Source organism: Tasmannia lanceolata, unplaced genomic scaffold (genome assembly GCF_043159265.1).
Source record: "Tasmannia lanceolata isolate RefF3 unplaced genomic scaffold, GAP_Taslan_0.1 ptg000015l, whole genome shotgun sequence".
Classification (NCBI taxonomy): domain Eukaryota; kingdom Viridiplantae; phylum Streptophyta; class Magnoliopsida; order Canellales; family Winteraceae; genus Tasmannia; species Tasmannia lanceolata.
In genome coordinates this window covers 15,918,781-15,930,210 of record NW_027518692.1, presented here as the reverse complement: position 1 = coordinate 15,930,210, position 11,430 = coordinate 15,918,781, and the positions used below count along the sequence as shown (strand labels likewise).

The 11,430-nt window shown below is 39.3% G+C and overlaps 1 pseudogene; it reads left to right on the top strand.

The window, feature by feature from the left end:
- Positions 1–3,012: 3,012 nt before the first annotated feature.
- On the top strand, positions 3,013–4,956 carry LOC143891779 ((RS)-norcoclaurine 6-O-methyltransferase pseudogene; annotated as a pseudogene).
- Positions 4,957–11,430: the final 6,474 nt, after the last annotated feature.

The window sequence follows — 11,430 nt, the reverse complement described above, 5'->3', positions numbered from 1 at the left end:
AACCAAGCCTCTAATCACCCCCCTTCCTTTATCGTCTCCTAAAGATCAAGATTGTCTTAGGTTAGGGTTAATTCATTATAGGGTAATTAGGGACTAAAATAAACCCTAAAGGTCTCCCTCAGAACTCAAAATCCCACCCCGGAGAAGCCTCCCCGGACGGTCCAACCGTGCCCTGGAGGGTCAATGATACGACTCTACTTTTTAGATTCCACATGCCACTTGTAGTTAGTTTTTATTTGCCATTATCTAATTAGTATTAGGCATTATCCTATTGGTTGTTAGATAGGCTATCTTTATCTAGATAGGTTAGCTTTATTGTTATCTTATCTTTGGTTGCTAATAAAAGAGAAACGGGTGTAAAGAGAAGTCAGTAAATGAATGAATGAATTAAGGAGGTCCTAGCCCCTCTATTGGCTATTTCTCTTCCCCTTCTCTTCTTCAATTTTTATCTTTCTTCTACAATACGATCTAGGGTCGTTTTATTTGGTATCAGAGCCGACACAATGCCCACCAACGCAGAATTGGCACAGGACATCGTCCAACTACGAGAGCAATTTGGTGAGATTCTCAAGCGATTTGATTAATTGGCAACATTCGTCCATGAAGAAATTGCTTCTTTAAAGAATCAATCACAACCGGCTTCCATGGAAGCATCCAATCATGATAACAACCCGCAATGTGGAGTTCACCAAAACGCCGATGAAATTGATGAACCACTTCGATGGCCTACATATCAACGGTCTGTTAAACTCGATTTTCCACAATTCGGTGAAACAGATCCATCTGGATGGGTTTTCAATGCCAAAAATTCAAAGATTTTAACAATACTCCAGATGATTATATGGTAGATCTAGCCACCATCTATCTTACTAGTGATGTCATCCCTTGGTATCAGTGGATGCGACGCACTATTAACGAGATGACATGGCAGCAGTTTACTCGTGCTTTATGCATACGGTTCAGGCCTAGTGAACAGGAAGATCCAAATGGAGCACTTGCGAAACTCAAGCAAACTTCGACGGTTCGAGCCTACCAATCATAGTTCGAACGAATAGCAAATTGCACCTTGCGTTTACCCGAATCATTTTCAGTAAGGTGTTTTATATCTAGTCTTCGAGAGGATATCCGTGCGGGTGTAAGAATTTCACAGCCGACTACTTTAATACAAATAATACAAGCCTTCCAACTAGCCATGTTGCATGAAGAAGCCAACTCTACACAACATCTCTTTAATCCTTCAAGTGTACCAAAGTTTATTGGTAGCCCATCTAATTCTGCACCAAAAGAGGAGATCCCACCAGTTAAGGGAATGCCTGCTCTAACTGAGATGGACGAAAGCAAGAAAAAAAGGGCTTTGTTATAATTGCGACGAACGTTACAGGCCCGGTTACCAATGTAAGGCATATCTTGCCTGTATAGTCGGGCACGAACAAGAAGACAATGAGAGCAGTAACAATTCCGATCAAGCCATCCGGCCTCAAGATCTGGAGGTTGTCAAGCTTTTCTAACTTCTACTCTTGAGGACAAGGGTGTTTTTCAAGGACGGGGAATGATACGACTCTACTTTTTAGATTCTACATCCCACTTGTAGTTAGTTTTTATTTGTCATTATCCGATTAGTATTAAGCATTATCCTATCGGTTATTAGATAGGTTATCTTTATCTAGATAGGTTAGCTTTATCGTTGTCTTATTTTTGGTTGCTAATGAAAGAGACTCGGCTGTAGTGAAAGAATAAATGAATTAAGGAGGTCCTAGCCCCTCTATTGGCTATTTCTCTCCCCCTTCTCTTCAATTTTTATCTTTTTTTTACAATACGATCTAGGGTCGTATTAGTCATCCATCTAAGGACACGGTCATCTGTCCAGTGCTCTCAACAGTCGTCCATGTTCATTCATGGTCAATTGGAGGCACGATTTGCATTTTGCCGATGCCTGATTTCTCTCGAAAAATTCCTTTTTCACATCACAAAACGTCCTAAATTACTTATTTCTAACTATATTCATATCCTTCCTTTGACGGAATGGCCCTAAACGAACTTCGTTGGAATTCGTTCGGTGAAAGGATCCCTATGAGTCAGAAAAGAGCCACCAAAACCTCACTGGGCGGTGGTTAACTAGCGGTGAGAATAGGGCCACTCTTCCGAATCAAGCCATAAGTCATCTATTCGATAAGAGATCATTAAGATTAAACTAATAGTAATGATCGGATTTGATTCCTTACCTTGAAGATCTATTTGAACGCTAGACTTCTCTTTCGGCCACTGTTCTCTCTTCCTCTAGGGTTTCCTCTGGAGAAATATGACCACAAGGGGAAATTATGAATATTTATAGTAAACAGTTTGGGACAAAGGCTTAGTTGAGTTGAGTTAAGTTGAGTTTTAGTTTATATTAACAGGAATCCTAGGTACATATAAATTGATGAAACCAGCCCTCTAAATTTCAAAATTTCCAATAGTGGCCATAGGTAAATTTGGACAAAAATACCCTTAGTTGGGATAATGTTATTGGGCGTTTCATTCTCTCCCCCTTAGCAAAATTTCATCCTCAAAATTTAATAAGGGGCCAATATATCATTTCCCTCTGTAATGTGGAAAGAACAAAAATTCGGGAATGATTTTATTCCAATCCAATCCAATCCGAGAAATAACAAAAAAAAAAAAGTCCCAATTCCCAAACCATTCGCTGTCACTTAATCTAGTGAATGGAATAGTAATCCTAATCTACTGATTTAAAAATTGGCGTTGGACCGAGTACACCGGACCAGATGAAGACTAAGACATCACGTGTAAGATGAGAATATGCTTCTCAAACCCCAATTAATTAGAATGACAGTGCTTGTCTCCAGGCTCACAAATAATATTGGGCCGGCATCAGATGCAGTATTAAGAAAACGACATAAACTCCAGACAGAAAATGCATGTGAACCCAACAACCCCTCCATGAAAATACTTTTAAAAAACCCTATATAAGTTGGAGTGAAGAAACAATTCTCTCATTCGATCTAACAAAGATCAAGTTTACAGTCCTCCAAGAAGAAGCAATTAGAAAAAAAAAAATGGGGAGAGATGAAAGAGAAGTGCTCAAAAATCAAGAATTGGATGATCTTGCTCTTGTTTGGAGCCACATAGTGGCATCAATGGACTCCCTAGTACTCAAATGGACACTTGATCTAAAAGTTGCAGACATAATCCATGGCCAAGGCGAACCCATGACGATTTCTCAACTGGGTTCTTCTCTTCCGGTCCAGTGTTGTAACTACGATAACCTTCGCCGGCTTTTGCGTTACTTAATACACATGGGACTCCTCGCCCGCGAAGAAAATGATATGTATAAGCTCACTTCTGCGTCTAAATTCATCCTTGTGGATGAAGAGAAGAGCTTAGTCCCATTTGCTAGGATGATACAACTAGGGGACATCGGTCAATGGCACGCCCTCGGCTCTTTGCTAGAAGCAAAGGCATCTAAGTCGACCTTCGAGGCCGTGATTGGTGAAGATATGTGGAGCTATGCCTCTAAGCACGCCGAACATAACAAGCTCTTCAACGAGGCTATGGCTTGCGATGCCAGATTAGTGACACCCGCGTTGATAGAGGGTTGCAAGGAGATTTTCCAAGGTATCAAATCTTTGGTGGATGTAGGAGGAGGAACGGGCACGACCTCGAGGGGTATTGCCAAGGCATTACCACATATAAAGTGCAGTGTCCTAGATCTTCCTCATGTTGTCGAGACGATACCGGAGTACCCTGATGTGGAACGTGTGGCCGGCGACATGTTTTCTTTCATACCTCATAACGACGTTGTTATGATGATGGCAAGCATATTTTACTTTTCTTCATAGTCTCGGATCTTGATTTGATTTTTGAGTCCAAAACTGTTCAAAAATTCGATTCTCAAAGTCCAAAACAAGCAAAGCCTTATCCTTTTCTGTTTGGTTATTACCAAAGATACTCATAAAGTACATAGAAGTTAGAAGTTTGCAGTTCATTTTTAGTTATTTTTAGTAATGTATTTTGAATTTTAAATATGAGTAGCACTGCTACTGCCGAGAAGGGGACCAAACAAATAGATTATAGCGACGACATAAAAGTGACATAAGCCCAGCCCTTGGGAATGGGAAAATCTGCAAAAGTCAATTTTTTTTTTGCACACATGGCACATTCTCATTGTTGGGCTCTCCTATCGGTCGCACTCTCGGTGTCGTTATCATTTTCCTTTAACTATAGGTAGTTTTTGGTTGTTGTAGTAGGTTTTAGTTATTTTTAGTTATGTATTTTAAATTTCAAATATAAGTAGTTTTAGGTAATTAATTTTGCACATGCTTTTCATGACGTTCATGGAAATCAGTTAGAAAAGCCTCAATAAATAGAATGCAAAGACACCCAAAATTGCAAGAGGTTCTTATATTTTTCTTACATTTCTAAACTCTTTCATGGTACCAGAGTGTGATTCTCTTTCCAAACACCATGGGCTTTTCAACATTTCTAAACTCTTTCAAGCGCCAATTCTGAAAGCAACTTTTTTGCTAATGCCATATATGTGTTGGTTGCAGAAAATACTACACGATTGGGATGACGAGGACTGTGTGAAGATTCTGAAGAGATGCAAGGAAGCCATACCAGAAGAGGGAGGCAAAGTGATTATAGTCGACATTGTAATGGATATTGGTGAAGGTCATGAGATCACCCGCACCCGATATGCCTTCGATGTGATAATGATGATATCGACTGGAGGAAAGGAGAGGACGGAAAAGGAATGGAGAAAGCTTGTGTTGAATGCTGGGTTCAGTCAATGTGAGATTATTCCCATTAACGCTCTGCAATCTGCGATCGTGGCATCTCCTTAATTTCATGCCTTATTTTCTCTAATTGTGTTTTATGTGTTTTTTTAATGGCAATGTGTTTTGTTTGTTTCTCCTATAAGCTCTCCCAAATCATAAGAAAATGTGGTCCTTAAGCTTTCCCCAAATCATTGTAAATATTAGGTAGTAATAATATGGTGGAATTGTGTGCATGTTATATTTTGAGAGAAATTATATGATGGAGGGCCGTATGAACACGTAAAGGTGGTACGATAAAGGTATCACTGTTGATATTTGATCCAACAACAGCTTTCTTTTTTAGGAGCTGGTGTTGGATCAAATATCAAGAGTGGGATGGTGAGTACGTGTTCATAAGGCCCTTCATCATATAATTTCTCATATTTTAAAAAATAGGTAGCCTTTTCATTGTCATTTTTTTGAAGAATGGTGAGCTAAAAAGGTAAAAATAGTCAAATAATTAAAGAAATAGAAGGTATTGAGATGGAGAAACAGCCTTCGAAGCGGTGGAAATGCAGTCATTTTTAGGAAAAGACAAAGGGTGGTGGAATTGTGTGTGTGTGTGTGTGTGTGTGTGTGAGAGAGAGAGAGAGAGAGAGAGAGAGAGAGAGAGAGTCCTTGGATTTAGATTGTGATGGGATTCACAAATTATTGGGGTCCCGCTCTGTCTCATATCATCGGACGGCAAATATAGTGAGGATGATGCTCTTGCTCGTACTGTGGTGACTAGGCACAATCTGTAGATGTTTGACTTCCTTTCCCCCTCGAGACTAAGTGGTTATATTTTGATGTAGGAAATTTGATGTATGGGGGACAAATAATACACACAATATCAGAGGGGTCTGGGTTTGTCAAAAATGACAGATGGGGGTCAAAACCCGGTTTACAAAAATTTGCATGACGAAAATGCCCTTTTGGCAGAAACAGAGTGATTTGACTTTGACAATAAAAAATACATTTCAGTTTTCCCTCTTCTCTGTTCCCTCTTCTCTTCTTTCGTCTCTGTTTTTTTTTCCTCCTCTCCTCCGGCAACAGCGATCTCGATGGTGAAGACGAAGGTGAAGCACGTATCAAACCTCCAAAACAGCAAACCCTACCTGGTACGTCGTTTCCTTCCCTTCCTTTATTCAATCTGTTTTTTATTTATTTTTTAAAAGGAAAATCAGGTTGAGAGAGATGCAAAAGGGGGGAGAAATCCTTTTTTATTCAATCTGTTTTTTATTTTTTTCATTTCATATACATGTCAGTTACTGCATTTCCTCCTACAGAGTAAAATAGTTGTAAATGCTTGTAAATGTTGTTTGTTGCTGCTAGGGTTTTATGTTTTACATTAATTTGTGAAATGGAGAAATGTTATGCTGTTTTTTTATTCTAGGGTTTTATTTTGTACATTAATTTGTGAAATGGAGACATGGGATTTCATTTCATATATGCGTATGTTACTGCAAATCCACCTACAGAGTAAAATAGAGGTGCATGCTATTTGTTGATGCTAGGGTTTTATTTTTTACGTTAATTTGTGGAATGGAGAAGTGCGATTTCATTTCATGTACATATCACTTACCGCATTTCCACCTACAGAGTAAAAAAATGCAAATGCTCGTCTGAAGTAGATGTAAATGTTCATGTTAGAAGTCTCATGTGGCGATTTAAGAAGAGGAAAAGAGCATATTCAATGTGTAGGAGAAAATCACGATTTGAAGTCTGACGGTGATTCAAGTCATTTGAGATTCAGGAAGCCAAGTCTATGGTTCGCTTTAGTCAAAATAGCCAAAGAAAATATCCAGGTGGCTCGTGGCAATGCTCCAATGAAAAATATCCAGGTCCCCCATTACTACTAGTAACCCAATGTAGGTAGTTGGAAACCCCTGAGTCTGAACTTCATGACCATGGTTTGTAGTTGATGGGCCCTCTATGGGGACTTCTTCTATCCCTTTTAAGGGCCAATAATACCTTCTTCAATACCTTGTAGAGCTCCCCTATATTGCCCTTCAAAACCCGCTTTAGGTACTAGTAACCCCACCTAGGTAGCTGAAAACCCTTTTCTGTGAACTTGAGGATCATGGTGGGCAGTTGATGTGCCCTCTATGGGGACTTCTTCCACCCCATTTAAGGACCCATAACACCTTCTTCAATACCATGTGGAGACCCATGTAATGCCCTACAGAGTCCCCCTTTACCTACCAGTAACCCAATATAGGTAGCTGGGAACCGTTGAGTGTGAACTTCATGACCATGGTTTGTAGTTGATGGGGCCTCTATGGGGACTTCTTCTACCCCATTTAAGGACCCATAACACCTTATTCAATACCATGTAGAGCTCCCTTATATTGCCCTTCAAAACCCTCTTTAGGTACTAGTAACCCCACCTAGGTAGCTGAAAACCCTTTTCTGTGAACTTGGGGACTATGGTGGACAGTTAATGGGCCCTCTATGGGGACTTCTTCTACCCCATTTAAGGACCTATAACACCTCCTTCAATCCCAAGTAGAGCTCCCCTATATTGCCCTTCAAAACCCTCTTTAGGTACTAGTAACTCCACCTAGGTAGCTGAAAACTCTTTTCTGTGAACTTGGGGACCATGGTGGGTAGTTGATGGGGCCTCTATGGGGACTTCTTCTACCCCATTTAAGGACCCATAACACCTTCTTCAATACCATGTAGAACTCCCCTATATTTTTCATGAGAAGCCCCCTTAGGTACTAGTAACCCCATTTATGTAGCTGAAAACCCTGAGTTTGAATTTGAGGACCTTCTGGATTCGATGAACTCTCCATGGATTCTTCTTGTACCCAATTTGAGGGCCCATAATCCCTTCTGTAATGCCATGCACAGCTCCCCTATATTGCCCATGAGAGGCCTCCCTTAGGTATAGTAACCCCATTTTTGTAGCTGAAAACCCCTGAGTTTGAATTTGAGGACCATCTTCTGGATTCGATGGACCCTTGTAGACACCCCCATTTTGTTACGCTTTAAAAAGTGAAAGATTCGGTAGTATCATCGAGTCTTGAGTCCGTATTCAGCATTAGATTAGGCATCTATGCATTTTAGGGTAGATTTCACCTCATTATGGGAGTTTTGAAGTTAATTCGCGATCCTGAAGGTCTCTAGGGAGTTCCTTTGGCCTCTGGAAGATGAAAGTTTAAGTTTCCAAGCAAATGAAAAAAACCTGCTATTTTTAGAATTTTCAGGGTTTCCCTCGCTTTTGCCTATTTTGAACTGCAGGGGTATGTTGGTCATTCCCGATGTATCTCGTTTGACCTCCGAGTTATATTTGAGAAATCTAGAGTGATTTTACAAATTTTGAAAAAGCTGCTATTTTTAGAAACTCATGGGGCTTCCACATTTTCATCATCTTATGAATATTTCAATCATTTCTCATATGTCCAAATCCATCTCGAGGGTACGACTGATGGATTATGAGTAATTTCGTAAGTTTTGGGAAACCTGCTAAATTTAGATCTCTCAAGATTTTCTCTTAGTCTTGCACTTCGGGGGTATTTTAGACATTTCCAAACATATCATATTTGGTCCCTAAGTTGTGTCTAAGAAATCTTGAGTCCGTTAATAAATTTTCAAAAATCTGCTATTTTTAGAATTTCTCAGGGTTTTCCCTAGTCTCGCCAAACTCTAGCACCTCGGGGTAATTTGGTCTTTTCCTGTGTATTTCCTTTGATCCCCGAAATATGTCTGAGAGATATGAACGATTTCCTGAATTTTGGAAAACTTGCTAAATTTAGAATTTCTCAAGAGTTTCGCTTAATTTGGAAATTCTAAGTGTTGAGGGCATTTTGGGTATTTTCAGGGGTACCAAGTGATCCTGTTTGATATTGCTCATCAAAAGGACCCAACTTTAAAAGTTTCTATTTTTGAAGTTTGATCACAAAGACTTTCCATTTTTAGCATTTCCCTTTAAGGGTGAACCAATTTAAGGTTATTCTGGTCACATTTGGATGTTTAATTGTCAAATAGGGGCATTTTGGTCCGAAAAATTATTTTCCTAAAAAATAAATTTTTTGTCAATGTAGTCATCATAAAGTTATAGACATAGTTGAATTTATGTAAAAATCCAGGCCTAACAGCCCTGAAAGTGACCATGGGGAATGAACCAAAGAATGAGTTTTCTTAGCATTTTTCATGAATCAAAGCATTAGAGGCGCTCTAATCAAAGTTGTTTTTTCTGTATGTAGTCATCAGAAACAAAGAAATAACCATACCCACCGTATCTGACCCAACCGTGTGTTGGAAAATCAAATTCCTTCATTGCAAACAGAAAAAAGTGGTTGCCGTATAGGGCACATTTAAGGTCAAATCCCTTTAAATGCAGGGGGTTTTGTAAGTCAAGGAGGAATGTGCTTGGAGAACGACGTAAGTACTTTGACAATAGGTCATACAAATGTAGGCAGTTCCATAATTGACATATGAAAGAAGTTATGCTTTATTATCACCTCAGTTTCTAAACGTTAGATTAGGCTGATATCTCACCGTTGGATTCTTTTGGTGATAGATTAGGTAGTTGTTTCATTTAGGCAACTGAGTTTGATTAGAATTATATCCCAAAATCTTATCTAATCGGTTGCCGGGCTTTTTTTTATTCTTGGGACTTTTTTTTTATCTTAGGGAATTTTTAATCCAAACAGTGAAGTCAATTATATAAGTTTTTTTTTCCCTACAATTCCTAAAATTTCCGCCAAAATTTAGAGGTGTTATTACCAAATATGGGAAGGGGGGAGAGAGAGGGAAGAAAGAGAAAGATAGAGGGCATCATTCCCTAGGAAAGAAAAAGAGGGGAGAAGGAGTCCATGTCACCACGTAAGCAATCATTATAAGAGTGGGATTAAAAAAATTCTAGTGCTAAAAGGCAACCAATCATGGGATGGGACCAAAATTTTACTAGATTATTCCTAGGACAAAAATTTTACTGGCAACCAAACAGATCAAGTACTCTATATAATTGCTATTAGGATTCATAATTAATTAACCAAGATAAGTGAAAATCTCCTTTTTGTTTACTGCGGGCTCCACCTGAATTGAATGATCCAAGCTTCTTGAACTATTAGGTCAAGAGAATATCATACGTCAAGGAATGTATCATTGAAGCCAATGAACTCAACGGTCCTAATACAAGAAAAAAAAAAGCTACCTGATCAGTGTTATAATCAAACTATAAGCTTTCTTAATGTGAAATGCTAAAATGAAGGTGCGGTTGCTAAAACCCACCTGTAAGGGCGTCCCATAGGATGATGTGATCAATGGAGCCAAGATCCCTAGCTATTCGAGAAATTAAAAGGTCTTGGAAAGAAGCCACCGCTCGAAGAAACAACGGTTTATAGTAGAGGGACCTGGGACATGGTGCAAAGAACTCCAATGCGATCCAATCCCCCAACCACATGTATAACAGCACTGAAAAATGCAAAAGTAAAGGAATGATAAATGCATGCAAACATGCAGTTGTCGTATCCAATTGTTGGGAAGTTAGCCAGGCCATCTCCGTCCGTGTGTGAATCAAAGATCAAAGCAATCCACAAACATGTCTACGTTAGGGGTGTATCTTGGGTCGGGTCGGGTCGGGTCGGATTGAGATTTTGCGAAAGAATGAATTGGAATCAACCTGAACCCCACCCAATTTTAAGGTAAAAGCTCAACCCAAATTCCCGAAAATCAACCCGAGTTGCACCCCTAGTCTACGTATATGCCGGGAAAAATAAATCACACCACAAATAAAGTAATGCAAATTCGGAAAGCGGGAACAATAATAAGATGCAACCACAATCCAAACCACAACATTAGATTTACGGAAGAAACCTTTCAGTGTGAAGGGAAAAGGCCATGCAAAGTGAAACAAAAAATACCCACTTTCCGGGTATAAAACCTTGATGTTGGAGATGAAAACCTTATTATAATCTGCCATTCTTCCGTTTCAAGACGCTTCAAACATCGATTTAACTTTCAAACGAATAAAAAATCCTGGCCTTGAAAAAACACCTAAGAAAAAAGAAAACCCAATTTTTTGGTCCTTCTTCTGTCTCTTCTTACCGTCCTTGATATTTGATCCAACAGCAGCCTTTTAAAAAGTGGGCTGCTATTGGATCAAATATCAAGGGAGCTACCATTCACACGGTACTTGACGCTCGGGCACCATATTTAGTATTTTTTCTATTTTTTTGGGGGCTTTTCATGTCCCTCACTCACACCCAGGGCCGTTCTGATACATGGATTGTACAAGCTAAATCATGGATTTTAGAAGCAAAAATCTAGTATTTTGCTTATAAAATCATGGTTATAGCTTGTAAAATTCAGATTTTAGCTTGTAAAATCCAGCATTATAAAATCCATATACCCAAAGTTTCTTCCTCCATGCCAATGACTTACAACTGGCCTCACTAATATTCCATGGAATAAATTTTTCATAGTTGCCAAACATGGCCTCACTAATATTGGTTAATGAAACGAGAGAAGAAAAATTGCAACAGTTTTGTTAAAATGTAAACAAGAAGACTTGGAGAACTGGGGGGCAACTGATGGGGTATAAAAATATAACTCACCACAGCGAGTACCCGAGTTTTAGCGAACTGGGTTTCCAAAGTACCCGAGTACAGGTTTCATAGGCCGG